General features: G+C 43.2%; 1 protein-coding gene across 1 annotated transcript in view; it reads left to right on the forward strand.

Moving 5' to 3' along the window:
• Nucleotides 1–15130, forward strand: part of LOC103543678 (calicin-like) — a 17345-nt gene continuing 2215 nt past the window's right edge. Inside the window, exon 1 of the mRNA XM_070595819.1 lies at nt 1–14115. The gene's annotated coding sequence lies outside the window, so the exon portion shown is untranslated. The remainder of the gene's footprint in view (nt 14116–15130) is intronic.

Raw genomic sequence — 15130 nt, forward strand, 5'->3', positions numbered from 1 at the left:
AAAAAGATGGGAACATTTCAGAGGGAGCCCAACGTGATGAGCTTGAGAGGAGTCTGTTAGTGTGCAGAGTATTTAGAAGGTGGAGTAATGGGTATTGCTCTGCAGTCACTTTATTTTCTTTGCATAAAGACTGTCGTGGTACTTTTATGTCAGTGTTTTAGTTTTCGCACTCCCCATCCCTGTTCTCTCCCCTGTTCTAAGGCCACAGGCCCATAGTATTGTCTTGGAAGTAAGACTTGACAGAAGAGGGAAGGGAAAGACTAATTAGCAAGTGCGTTAATTAGTGTCCTCTGTCCAAGATGATTCCTTGTTTAACTCAGCTGTTTTCTTGGTGCCCTCCTGCACCTCAGCTTTCCAGCTGTGGTGGCTGTTGGCAGGGTACTTGGGGAAGAAGTGCCCTGAATCAGACAAGATGGGTTAGATTTTCCTAAACACCTATTTGACACGTGCATATAAAAGCAGGAGAATTTCCTTGTCGAAGACTTATAATCAGAGAAATGCAAATTGAAACAGCGGTGAGATGCCATTTCACGCCCATGAGATTGGCAAAAATTAAATGCTGCGATAACCAAGTGTTGGTAAGGTTGTGGTTACATACTGCTAGTGGGAATGTAACTGGACCCAGTCACCTTGGAGAGCAGTATAGTGATGTCCAGTTGAAGGAGGGCAAACATACCTATTTACCCCAAATGTCCATTTCCAGGTATACACTCTAAGAAACTGCTGCACACTTGTCCGAGAGAATAAGTACAGGAATGCTCATTGCAGCTTAAATGTCCACCCACCTGGAATACACAGAATGTTAGATAGTCCCCCACAGTTGATGGTCTAGCATTGTGAAAAATAAACTGTAGCCACATGCATTAAAGTGGTTGACTCTTACAAATCTACTGTGGGGTGGGGGAGCAAGGAACAGAAGAATTCTTACAGACTGTTTCCACTTGCGTAAAATCTGCAAACATGCAAAATTATGTTGTTTGTGGCTGTGTACATACGAAGTAATAGTATAGCAACGTGCAGGGGAACGACTAACACCAAATTCAGAGTAGTGATTATCTCTGGGAAGAGGAGATGAGGAATGGGGTTGGACAGGGGTACAGAGGGCTGTAGTTGTATCTGTAATATTCTAGTACTGAAAACCTCTCAATCAGATCATTGCAATTTAAGATTTGCTTATCTTGGGTGTAGGGTACAGAGATAGTCATTATAGTATTTTAAATATTTTTCAGATGTTAGAAGTATTTCTCACATGCAAAAAATTTTTTTGCTTACAGGGCACAGGGCTTTTTTGCCCAGTAACAGGGAACCTCTAGCTACAGGCTCCTGCCCAGCACAGCCTGTTAGGCTGCAGCTGGCGGTCCTCTTCTCATCCTTTCTGACTTGCACAGCCTCGGTTGGTGATGGCTGCCTTTTATTTTGGAATTGCTGATAGGCGTGGAGGATTTCCCAGTTTCTCTGACCATTCTAGTGGACCTAGGTCAGCAGTTTGAGCTTTGTCAAAATATAAGTGCCCCAGGACGTTCTCACTTATCAGATGTATGGAGGGCCCCAGAAATCTGAGTCTTGAAAAGTTCCCCAGTAGATTCGATGCCCACTAAAGTTCGAGAACCGCTGCCTTAGCCTTCTGACGCTGGGCTGTACTCCATTTCAGCTTTGCCCCAGCTAGCCCGCAGGCTGCCTTCTGTTGCCCCTCCTGCATGACTGGGACTAATGTGGACGCATGTGACACTTAGCTCTTCTGTAGTGCATAAAAGAATGATAGGGTTGGAAGCCATGGAACGTTAAGCCCTTTGTGATCCAGGGTATCTATTCCTCTTATTTCTGTGCAGGAAAGGGGCCCACCACCCACGAGGGGAATTGATCAGGCGTTGCAAATTTAACCACGTGTCACTATATGTGGTTTTATGTAACTATGGAATAGGAGCAAAAAGGAGTCTAAGAAAGAAGGAAAACTATCAGATTTGGAGAAAGTAAACCTGCAGAGGTGAGTGTCCACGCCTTCCTCTGCAGATGATAGTGATTGTTTTGGTGTTTCAGCTTATGGCGTGCATTTGAAGTTCAGCTGTTTAGGCCTGTTGTCCAAGATTATGGTCTTTAGGAAACAACCGATTATCCCTCAAGATGTAAGGGTTGCCTTTTTCCAAAATTTGCTAGTTTTCTTCTTCTATTAGACACTTTTTGCTCTAGTCCTAATATGTTTAGGAATGAATTTATATTAGCAAATGCAGGGATTTCTGGTAATGAAATTTGTGCAGTGCCTGTTTATTTGTCCTTGGTGAGGTGGTTCTTTCTGGAAACCTACTCTGGAGGTGCAGTGTTGCCCCAGGTACATTTTTGCAGCGCAGCTGTGGAGGGTTGTATGCATTGGGCCCAGCAGAAGGACACTTGTTTTGGGTGGCAAGTGGGAGTGGAAGTCCATTCTGTGCTCCCCTTACCAAGATGAGCACCTCGTGTGGAACTGTGTCCCTTCAGAGAGGGCACCCCTTTCTCCTTCTCACGGAGGTGCTTTATGGACCAGTGTGGCCCTGCAGCTCCAGAAGTGTTGGTCCAGCTGTAACTAACTGCTGTCCACCCTCATCAGGGGCTCTGCAAAGAGGGCTGCTGGGGGTTGGGCCTGGGGCTGCACATGAGCTTTGCATGCGAAGGGACCTGCCCCTGGCTTTTCATCACCCTGCTCACGTGAACCAAAGAGGTCAGCTGAAAATTGTAAAATTTGTTATGGGGCTGGAGAAATAGGTACAGAAGAAACGATTTAGAAATACCGTTCTGTATGGAAAGACAGAAGGAGAGAGAAATCATTAAAAAGACGAAAGCACTGGTAAGTGGAGGAGGGACAGTGGCTTTGAACCACGTTTGTCTTTGCATTCTTACAGTGCTCACTTTCAGGGAAACACGATGTTATTTTTCTCTTCCTATTTCCCCCTACTAGCATTCTTGAATTTCTTGAGACCTGAGGCTTTTTAGCCAATTTTGAAAATATTTACCCATTTGTGTTTTCCATTAAGTGGTTGTTTACGCTTTCTGCTGTTTCATTTTTTCTTGGAGAGAGAGGGGGTGGGGGCTGAACCAAGGACGAGACTGGACTTCCTACTGCTGTCGCACAGAGTGGCAGCATGGTTTTCAGAACAGTTGTCAGGGCAGAGAGCTGTCCTGTGGGCTCAAGGAAGCGGGACATTTGAAGTGGTTCCTGTTGTCTTTTTAATTATTTTTAAACACGATTGAGAGTGATGGATAGAGAGTTTCCTGGTGCTTTTGCTGCTGTCTTGAAGGAACTTTTTTGAAGGAAATGTGTGCAAATAAAACTAAAAATGTTTAACGCAAGTAGTGTTATGCCCACACAAGGAGGAGAAACAGTCCTCACCTGCAGGCCTTACCCACAGCGGGCAGTTTGGTTTTTCCTGTTCGGCTTTAGTGGATCTTAGTGCTGTGCTAGGGCTGCTCAGAACACTCGCTGGAGTGATGCTGGGCAGGTGGAGGAGGAGAAGGATGGGATTGTTCCAGGGTTTATCAGTAGTTCTCTCGAGTCGCCATGTGGAAAGCCGTTACTGCATTGTCTGCTTTTGTGATAAAGCGTGTGTAGAAATAAGGGAGAGATTGTCACTTTTGAGGTATGCAGTCATCTGACCCTGTTGAAGGAAGAAACGGAGGGAAGAATTGGTAAAAGAGGAAAACTGCATCCCTGGAAGAGAGTAGCTGGCATTCAAGTGGTAGGACATTTTGTAGTGCTTTTGGGATGTCCCCTGAGTTGAAAGTTCCCTGTCCGCGTCCCTTCTGCTCCAGCACGGCTGATTTCAGTGTGTGCAGATGGGGCTCACTGATCTTCGGTTGAAACCTGTTTGATGGTCACAGAGCTAGAAAGTAGCAGTTTTGAAGAGGAGACTGAGGTAGGTGGGTAGGCTGAAAGTAAAACACGTATTCATTTCATCATCGCTTTTGCAAATAGGAGTTGGGACTCTCATAATGAACAAAAATTATTTTTCATTTGGCTTTTAGGCTGTTAAATTTATTTAGAATTTTTTTTTAATTCTTCTCCCCAAAGCCCTCCAGTACATAGGTGTGCATTCTAATTGTGAGTACCTCTTCTGGTTGTGCCATGTGGGACGCCACCTCAGCATGGCCTTGTCCACGATGAGCGGTGCCATGTCCGCACTGGCAAAAACCCTGGGCTGCTGAAGCGGAGTGTGCGAACTTAACTGCAGGCCTTGGGGCCGGCCCCTTGTTTAGAATTTTTAATAAATTTGTCTTCCTGTGTAGGTTTTTGTTGCTGCCTTAGTGCATATTTGAGCACCTGCTGGGGGGCGGGTAATCCCAGTAGAAGGCCGATTCCCTGGGGTGATAGCCTTGACTGTCAGAGACTTCATTCCCTGAGGCCCTGACAGCAGCGCAGAGGGTGTGCTTCAGCCACTGCCTGCTTTTCTCCCTTTCTTCGTGCTTTCCTTCTGCTTTCTGGCCTTCTGGGCTTGGTGGTGATCTGGCCATCTGTTAGGACAGGCCCCGTCCCTTCCTTCCCCCACGGGAAGGGTGCAGAGGCTTCACAGAGCCTTTTGACTGGGCACCCACCAGTAAACCCCTCCAACAGTATTGAGCAGGACCGAGGCCCACCACAGTGCTCCAGCTCCTCTTCCTTCCTTGCTGCCTGTGTTGCCACCGCCCACTCTTTGCTGTGGAGCCTGGAAGGCACCCCCGTCACCCCTCGTCGTACAAAGAGGCTTTGTGCTCTGAGGATGTTCTAAAGGCGGGATCGCTGTAATTATAATTCCCGAAGCACAACCAAGCAATGGGGGCAGGCAGGGTAAAGATGGTATCCCAGGACTTGCTGGTAGGGAGAAGCCAGCGGGATGAGAAATCATCTGGAGACAGTACCAGAATGGATAGTGGAGTGTTGCTGCTCATGCTGATGGGAACGTGTTGAAGTGAATGCATTTCAGGGTTTCAGATTCGAATACTTGCAAGATGCTTAAAGCTTCAGACAGCCGGAACTTTTTTTGTTTGTTTGTTTGTTTTGGTCTAAAATTGTAAATGAAAGTACTTTAGAAGAAGGTATGTAGAAATCTGGGCCTACTTTGCTTTATGTTTATGTTGCCAGAATGATTGATTGCCCAAGAAAGCCAAATACATAACTTGCTTACTGTCCAAAGGGTGCTCTCACTAATGCTTTTTTTTTTTAAGTTTCTAAAAGTAGGCACTAACTGACATGTTTGGGAATCTGATTCTCCCCTACCACCGCCAGAAAAAAAGCCCAATAATCTGGGGATATGTGCTTAGGAAACTCTTATATCAACCCTCCTATGTCATGATGTGCTTCCAAGCTCTGTGGGCAATCTTTCGAACACCTTTTTTCTTGCTATGTTAATTATTATATATTGTTCTTATTGGTGTCTCAAACAAACTTTTTTTTAAAGAAATGCACTGAACAGTTGACTTGAAGGGTTATCTGTAGGATAGTGGACTCTAGTCATTCTTACTCAAGGCGAAGGGAAGGGGTCCTTTTTGTTGTGATTAGCGCTGACTCCTGTGGTGAGTGAAGCAGCCAGGTGGATAGTGTGTAGGTTTCCATGGAAACCCACAGCTCCTGTGAGCTGACCTTTCCTCTAATTACTTGTTGGAGGCAGATCAGGAGTTAGACCTTTATTTTTACTGTCTAGCATGATTTTGTCCTGTTTGAGGAAATCTACCTTTTTTATTGACAAATAAAATTGTATATAAAGTGTGCAACATGATGATTTGATATATGTATACATTGTGAAATGATTACCATAATCAGATTAGTTAATATATCCATCACCTAACATACTTAGGTTCTTTTTGGTGAGAATGCTTAAGATCTACTCTCTTAGTAAATTTCAAGTATACAATACAGTATTATTCACTGTAGTCACCATGCTGTACATTAGATCCTCAGAACTTATTCATCTTATTACTGAAGGCTGATGCCCTTTGACCAGCATCTCCCCATTTCCCCTACTTTCTAGCCCCTGATATCCACCATTCTCCTCTTTGTTTCTATGAGTTTGACTTTTTAAATTAAAAAAAAATTTTTTTTAGATTCCACATACAACTGAGGTCGTATGGTATTTGTCTTTCTCTTTTTGGCTTATTTCACTTAGCATTATGTCCTCCACTTTCATCCATGTGGTCACAAATGGCAGGATTTCCTTCTTGCTCATGGCTGAGTAATATTCCATAGTCTGTATATACCATATCTTCATCCGTCAGACACTTAGCTATTGTGATTAATGCTGCAGGGAACAGGGGAGTCCAAGTATCTTGAGGAAATCTTCCTTAAATTGTTTCCCCACAAGACTACGGGGTAGTCCATTACAAAGATATCGCTCAAATAATCCTTTGAAGAGACCGTACCAATTTGACAGCTAAATTTTATGAGATTTAAAAATACATGGGGATCCATTTTATCTGGTTTTAATGAAAAGTAAGATTAATCCCTACCTCCCACCCCCACTGTTTTGGGCAAGTATATTGATCAGCAGTGACTTATGTTTTAGCTTAATTGTAAACTCTCATTAAGCTACTTCATTTGCTTCGTTTATAATATATATTTCCTTCAGGGATTAACCTCTTTCTCTGCTTACTTCACTGCTGTCTGGTGGCCACTAAAAGTAATGATACGACATTTATAGAATGCCTATTGTGTGCCAGGCGCAGTGAGGATCTCAGATGATTCAGATATGCCACAGTACAGTGACAGATTCTGACAGTGTGTTAGCAGAACAAATGCATCTTTGGGTCTGCTAACCCTTAATAAGAGGCAGAGAACATCAGAATTGCGTTGATAGTACTGACCGGCGGAGTCCAGGTTCCTGAGGGATGGACGGCGTCGGCACAATGAGGGGAAAATAAAGGGGGCGTGAGACTTGGGTTGGTGTTAGCAAGTCCGACTTTACTGTGCACAAGTGTCGTTTATATATTTTTCAGGATTAGTACAGAAATAGTTCTACAAATATTCTCAGAGAGATAAGGAAGTAAAAAACGAGCACAAGAATATTTATTAGCATTCCATTCTATATAGCATAAGGTTAATGGTAGTCTTCTCCGCAATTAACTAGTGTTTGTTGTCTCTAAAGGAGATAGGTACCTAGGCGTCTGTTGTAATTCACGGTAAAGCTAAATCAAAGAGAGAAGGTCCAGGCCTCTGGACAGGACAGCAGTCCGTCTGGTTACATCCTGGCGGAGCCATCCCTGCCTCCCTCAATCATTTACACCATTAGTGTAGATGGTTAATGGGAACAAAGGCGACTCCAGGGTATCTTATCCCCAGGGCTATCTGCATTCTCAGCGGGCAGTTAAACATCTTTACATTTTCGCACCCTTTAGGGGGTGAAAGCATTCCTTTGTCTTTTAGATTGTGGAGCTAACAGTCCCTTAAGCACACTGCCCGAGAAAGTATCATTTTGTTAGTAAAGTAAAGGGCTGAAAAACTAAGCTAAACTATATCTTCAAGAATAAAAAACCGAAATAAGTATAGACATAACCTTGCTAGAAAGCATGCATATAATTCAGAAAATATCAGGGGTGTCGGCTGGCCATTCATCACCGAGGGGCATCCTTGCACCCCTCGGCCCTTCTACTCATCAATTATTTATTATTTATTGCTTTTAGGAGAAAACCTCTATAACATTTTAACAGAAAGCAGAAGGTCAAGAATAATATATAGATACTTCTTGATCATCCAGTTAACCAACAAACTTAGAAGGACGATGCATATATATTTAGACAAAGAACTGGAGGGAGAAGGAAACATTAACCAGATAGAGGCCATAAACCTAATTTGACATCTTATCTGGACAGGATTCCTTTCTGCTTGTCTCAAATGGGACTGTGTGCTCCTCCGTTAATTAACTGAAAAATATCTTGAAAGTTACCTGCAGGTGGCCACATTCCCTTACTATATTTAATTTTGCCGGGAGGTAGTGCCTCCCAAGCAGCCACCCAAAGGAGTGAAAACTGGAGGTTAAGAAAGGAAAAGGAATGAAGGGCAATTAGAAGCAGCACAGGTTTCAGAACTATGTGAGGGGCTGGCTGGTTATTCTTCACCAAGGGGCGACCCTGCACCCCTCAGCGTTAATCGGCTGGACCCTGTCAAACAGCCGATCAAATGATGTAGCCACGGCTCCCAGCAGATACGATATAGCCTTGTAATTAATGTTGCTAAAGCACAGATCTAATCAGATCGAAAATTTAAGTGGCTGCCTTCTAAGTAAAAGAACTATTTTTTGGTCTGGCATTCAAGGCCAGCATAATTGGGTCTTCATTATTCCCAATTTCTACGATTCTTCCTCATGAATATTATTCTCCGGGGAAATAGAATGCCCTTTAGTCCATATGTATGTCTCTTTCTCACCTTCATGCTTTGATTGTTACTTCAGCTCTTGGAATGCCTATCCTCCTTCAGCTTTTCCAAATCGTACTTATTTCTTAATATCTAGAGAATATGGTCACTTACTGTGTGCTTATTACGTGCAAGGCTCTATTCTTTGTGCTTTACCTGGATTAATTCATTTAATTTTCACTACAGTCCTCTGTGGTTGACGCTGTTGTTGTCCTTATTGTGCAGATGAAGAAACTGGAGCACAGAGAGGTTAAATAACTTGCTAGAGATGCTGCAGCTCTTAGGAGTGATCTGGGATGTGAACCCAAGCCATCTTGTTCCAGCGTCTGTGTTTTCAGCCATCATGCTTTACTGCGTCTCACTGTATAGATAGCCTAAGCAAATTTAGCAGTTTTGGTAACAAAGGATTGAGTATAAGCAAAAGTGATCAGTGTTTTAGCCACTAAAGAGAATTTGAAGTCTTATTTTTACCTTTGCTCCTCCTGAGAAAATATGCTTTTTTTTTTAATAATTCTGAATTATTGTGTTAGGATTATTTAATTCATTTTTCTTAGTCATTCACGAATTTTTCACGTAAGGAGTAGGAGTACCTGCATTGGAGTGGGTTCACTTTAGATCGGGCGTATTTAAATTGCTTCTTAGAAAATCTCCCGTGTTCTATGATTCTAACCTTAGGGTCTTAACTGAGGGCTTATTTGGGCACTTAAGCAGATACAAAACTTCTCAAGGAAAAATTTGGCCCTACTCAGAGGAACTTCTGAATCCTACCTTTTTGTGGCTATGAGTACCCCTCCCCCGGAAAGCAGTGCAAGAATGGATGTTAAACTTCTTTTTAGCCTCTTTAATTTTCAGGATAAACTCTGGCTTGTCACAAGCTAAAGCATAAACATGTCCCTTTATTCAGTAGCGTGGAAGATGAGCATTTCAGGCGCCGGTTGGAGAGCCTGCTGTAGGGCTGATGCCTGAGACAGTGGATTGTTTGAAGATAATGTAGCACAGCGCTTCCCAAATGAGCTACTTCAGAGTTGGTTGGAATGCGTGTTAAAAATTCTCTGTCTTTATGTGGCCTAAAGTTGGAATCTGAGATTGAGTAAATTTTCTCATAAGCTGTTATAGATGGTGTTTCTAAGATTATTTCATCTATATTATGGGCTTAATAGGCATTGATGGGCCATCTATTTCGGAAATGTTCTATAGGAAAATGGGATTCAGAGGTCAAAAGTAGGTACAGTACTTAGAAACGTTTGGAACGTGGCCTGTTTTTGAGTCGAACTCTGCCAAGTCAATCTTTTCCTCCTACTTTGCTTACAGATACCTAGAAAGGAAAAATGAATTCTCCACCTTTCACATTACGAAGCAATATATGGAATTAATTCATAGAAGGAAGATATTCTTTCTATTCAGGCAGGATAAAAACTGAGTAATCCAGATAATTGAGGAATTTCCATCCATTTACTGGTTTGAGTTTCTTTAAGAACATTAGACTCAGAACACATCTAGAGTTACAGTATGTTTGGGGGCTTTAGTGGGAGAAATTATTCTTGACTTTCCTTGCTGTATATCAGCATGAGTCATGAACTCTTGTGATCTAGTTATCCAATATATCTGCTAAAAGCTGTGCTTATATTGTTGAAAAGAGAAATATTCCATGATAGTTTTGAGCTGTAACTTTATTTTTTTAATTAAAAAAAATTTTTTTATTGAGTTAATGATAGGTTACAATCTTGTGAAATTTCAGTTGTACATTAATGTTTGTCATTCGTGTTGTAGGTGGACCACTTCACCCTTTGTGCCCACCCCCAACCCCACCTTTCCCCTGGTATCCACTAAACTGTTCTTAGTCCACATTTTTAAATTCTTTTGAGCTCTAACTTTAAATAGAAGCTACATTGTGTGTTTAAAAAAACAATAAATACACCCAAAAAACCAACATAGGTAACAAGTCAAAAGATTTGCCTTCTTAAAATGAATTTGTGTGCAACTCATGAAGTTGTTAATTCCTACGTTGACATCAAAACTAAAGTCAGAATTTGATTCTAGAATGTTTAGATAATACCGTATATATTGTGAGTCTAACTTTTGGTAGAACAAATTCTTTGAAAAAATGGACTCTGTCTCAATTGAAATGAGTGATTTAACATAAACAATTCTGTGGGGTAGGGGTAGAAATCAAACTAGTTTTACCATACCCAAATCTTTTTATAAGCACATTCGAGATGTCAACATGTTTGCTTTAGAAATAAAATTGTTTGATAGAATAGTTGTATTATTTTTCCCGATACTCTGTAATGAAAAACCCACGGCCCAAATTTATTTTAAGGCTCGATTAAAAGTCTTTGCTTCTATGGAAGAAAAATTATCAAATTGAAAAGGGGCTTTAGAAATTTTGACTCCGAGATTGCTTTAAGAAGGGAGAAAGGCAAGTCAGATTGGGTCTGGGCCCCACAGAATTGACCCTCCTACTTCCTGGGTTAGGAAAGCTCACAGAGGGGGCTGTGTTGCGCTGGCGGGGCCACAGCCTGGGAGGAACTAGAAATGAAACTGGAAGTGCCTTAAAGAAGCAGATGGTGGTATCAGGCTGCGTGTGGCCCGGCTGAGCAGGGAGAGACTGATTCTCAGCACAAAGGTTACGTGGTTCACCTGGCAGACTTCCTGGGAAGGTCAACATGCTCGTAGTCGACAGACCTGAGACTCAGTGGAGGAAAATGAGAGAAGAGCAAGGCGAGAGGTAGAAGCAGGGGCCTTGGGGTGCAGGATTTCAAAGAAAATTTCTGAGCCCTCAAGGGAGGCTGCGGGAAGTTAAAGGTGGAATTCTGGGGACGTTTTCCCCTCCCCACAAGCTGTGTGGAAGTTGAGGGTAGATGCGCTTGTTAAGGTGAAGGTACCCTTATTAGAACAGAAAAGGTATATCCCCTTGGTTTGTTTTAGCATGATAGATTTGAAGGCGTGTACCTGAGGGGTACTGTACATATTAAACCGATTTGCTGTTTTTCCTGTTTAACTTGAGGAGTGACTGAGGAGTCTCGAGGATTTGTGAGCTTGTTTTGCAGAAGAAGGAGAATGTCTTTGGGGAGGTTGCCCAGGGGTTTACCGGAGGTGACCCCTTCATTTCCCTGAAGCTCCTTCTGCAAGCCCCTTAGCTCACCACCTCTACTCCCCCTAACCCCTGCCACCCCTGCTTTCTGTTCTTGGGGAGGCAGATTTGATTTGAAGGAAACCAGGCTGTCACCTATTCATTTTGGTCAATTTGAATAAATCTTTCTCCATCTCCAAGCACCAATGCCTTAGTGTTTGGTTTGCTGTGCACTGGGCACACGAATTTGAGGTTTCGAGGTTGGATATCAAGATTCCCACTACAATATTGGTGATACAAACAAAGGTTAGATAGTCTTATGTAATTTTATTATGCCTGGGGTTAAAATTGAAATTCAGGTATTTTTTAAAAAAATGAAAACTTACGAAATAACATTGACACCTAAGAGCAACACATTTCCAGGGTGGTTTAATGGCAGTTATGTGCTGTCTGTCACAAAGAAAGGATGACACTGCTAACATGCTCTGCGTAACTAGGGCATGCAGTGCTGATGTTTTCCCCCTGGGAGTGATAGGTTCAAATTCAGAGAGATTAAAAACTCCTGCTCTTTCTGCTGGCCTCCCCCTTCCCATCCCCAGAAGCCACTCATAGATCCTCTGTGTGCAGGTGGTGGGGGTTATATGGATTGGGGTTGGGTTCATGGCTCTGAGGTGGACCAGCGCTTCTCACACTTTACTTATACATCACTTGGTTCTTGTTAAAATGCAGATTTCCAGCAAGGGCACAGGGGATGGTGAGGTAGTTTTGAGTAGCCAGTGGAGCAGTGGCTCTCCAACTCTAGCCTGCAGAATCTTCACGCGGAGGGCTGGCCAAAAGGGAGTTTACTGGGCCCACCTCCTGAGCTTCTGATTCACCTCACTAGGGTGGGCCTGATACTCTGCATTTTAAACAAATTCCTGGGAGATGCTCATCTCCCAGCTGGGGGAGAGGGGCATATTTTGAGAGCCACTGAGCTAGAGTATAAATAACCTGAGGAGAATCAAACCATCCATCTTGGCTTCTTGAGCACTCTTTTTATAATTGAACTGAAAATAGTGGAAAAACCGTTGCAGAAAGTAATAGAGTAATCAATACTGTTCATGTTAACCAAATAACACCTCATAAAACAATTCTGCCAGCCTAGTGGTTTAGTGGTTAATGATACTGGTTCAATACAAAGTTGACATAAGGGAAGCCATATTGCAGAAAATAAACCATATTGTAACTTTGAATGACCTCTAATTAACTAACCCAGACATGCTCTCTACAGAGCTTCTATAGCCCCTTCCAGTTGCTATAAGTTGATAACTTTGTTCTTTTGAGTTCCTCAGGAATGTGATGACCCCCAGGCAGTCTATGCTGCTAGCCATCATCAATGACAACTGAAAGATCAGGGGATAGGGTGTTGCTCTGGTCTCGGATGCATATCCAGTAAACGAAAAGACTAGAGGCCTCACTGGGATTAGGTCTATTTTTCAGGGACTGTTAAAATTTGGGTTGTCTGTACTACTTATCCTTCTGGTCCAATACTTGGTTATAAAATGTACTTTAGATGTTGTTCCAAAACTGTTGTGCAAGGTGCAAAATTCTAATAATGCAAAATGTCAACCTGAAGCCAGGAATGAAAGAATATTTCCAAATGAATACTAAACAGTTTCACTCCTGTAACTCAGATCTATGCCCTAATTCAGCAGAAAGTAGCTAGATGGGTCATTGCCCCGAATGCCTCAAGAATGAATAATGACCAAAGAATAGGGGGGATTGAAATTGGCAAACAGCTAGCCATTGATTAAGTAGCTAGGAGCCAAAAGAGTTTTTTCCTTTTTGCAATTACTGATTATAGCTTTTAGCTGTTTAACCCACCCGATTGTTAACTGTGCTGTTTAGACAATATGCTGTCTGACTCCCACTACGTTCCTATAAATAACATCTCTCCAGAGCCTGGGTCACCATAATAATGGATGTGCAAGCTGTTTTTCAGGAATTAGAACTCCTTGTCCGCTTCAGGCCTCTTGAGACAAACCAGCTCATCAACTGGATCTGTGCAGATGTCCAATAAATGACCTTTTGACGTTGAAAGGCTAAAAAATACACCCTCAGATCATGCTTAACGCTGCCATTTTGTGAACGTGCATCCTATGAAGAGTCATGAAGTCTGACTACACTTGGCAGATCATCAATTACCTCACCTCTCCTCACCTCCAATCATCCATCTCCACGTTTCAGACTATCTTGCCCCCCTACCCATAAATATCCCTGAGTCCCCATTTTCAGGGAAGTGGATTTGAGACTCATTCTCTCGCTTCCTCGCTTGGCTGCCTTGTGATTAGACCGTCTGTTGCAGTGTTGGTGTCTCAGTGTTTGGCTTTCCCAGCGGTGGGCAGAAACGAACCTGCTGCAGTAACATTAAGGTTCAGTGCTATCACCTCCTGTTGCCCTGGGTTTCTTTCCCACTTAAGAGAACCACAACACCCATCTGGTTGTCATACTGCTGTGGCTGCATGTGGCTGTGATGCTGAAAGCTATGCCACCAGGATTTCAAATACCAGCAGGGTCACCATGGTGGACAGGTTTTAGTGGAGCTTCCAGACTAAGACAGATTAGAAAGAAGGACCTGGCCACCCAGTGCCAAGAAAAGTTGGCCATGAAGACCTTATGAATAGCAGCGGAGGATTATCTGGTTTAGCGCCAAAAGGTGAGAGGATCATGCAAAAGACCAGGCAGGGTTCCGCTCTACTGTCCACAGGGTCGCTAGGAGTCTGAATCCACTTGAGGGCACTAACAACAATATGGCAGGTAGCGTTTATTGAACATTTGCTATGAACCAAACACTGTGCTAACACTCTCTAGTCGTTTTCTCATTTAAACTCTTAACAACCTATGAAGCAGGTACTGTTATTGCTATCTCACACCTGAGGAAACTGAGGTTTAGAGAGTCTGGGCAACGTGTCCAAGTCCACACTTGATGGGGAGAGCTGACCCACTGCAGCCCCCAGTGTTTGACAATTAGAGCCTTGGAAATATGCAGAGGACGTCCCAGTTTGCCTAGGAACTGACGTAATCAGGGCTTTAGAGGCCCTCCCATTGCCACTCACTGGATGCTAACTCTGGTATCCCTGCTCCAGGGAGTGGCTTCTACCTCGCCTCTATTTTTTTTTTGAAGAAGAAGATTAGCCATGAGCTGACATCCGCCACCCATGCTCCTCTTTTTGCTAAGGAAGAGTGGCCCTGAGCTAACATCCGTGCCCATCTTCCTCTATTTTATATGTGGGACGCCTGCCACAGCATGGCTTGCCAAGTGGTGCGTATGGCTGTGCCTGGCATCCGAACCGGCAAACCCTGGGCCACTGAAGCAGAGTGCACAAATTTAACTGCTGTACCACTGGGCAGGCCCCTCTCCCCTATTTTAAAAAAGAGTGGTATCTGTGGCCACAAAGGTCAGAAGCCAAAGAACAGAGCCTTTCTTCTCTGATGGCCAGAACGTTGGCAGATAAAGGTACTTCCAGGCCTGAGAATCAGAGACTGGGGAAAGCTGAGTAGTGAGGAGCTTCCTGGAAGGGTGGAAAGAGTACTAAGTTCCAGAAGGCTTGGGTTCCAGGCCCTGCTCTACTTCCAACTGGCTATGTGATCTTGGGAAAGTCCCTTCTCTTGTCTCGGCCTCACTTTCCCTCCTGTACAATGGGTGGATTTTTCTGCTAATAATCTCTTTC

The sequence above is a fragment of the Equus przewalskii genome, chromosome 26, assembly GCF_037783145.1.
Source record: "Equus przewalskii isolate Varuska chromosome 26, EquPr2, whole genome shotgun sequence".
NCBI lineage: Eukaryota > Metazoa > Chordata > Mammalia > Perissodactyla > Equidae > Equus > Equus przewalskii.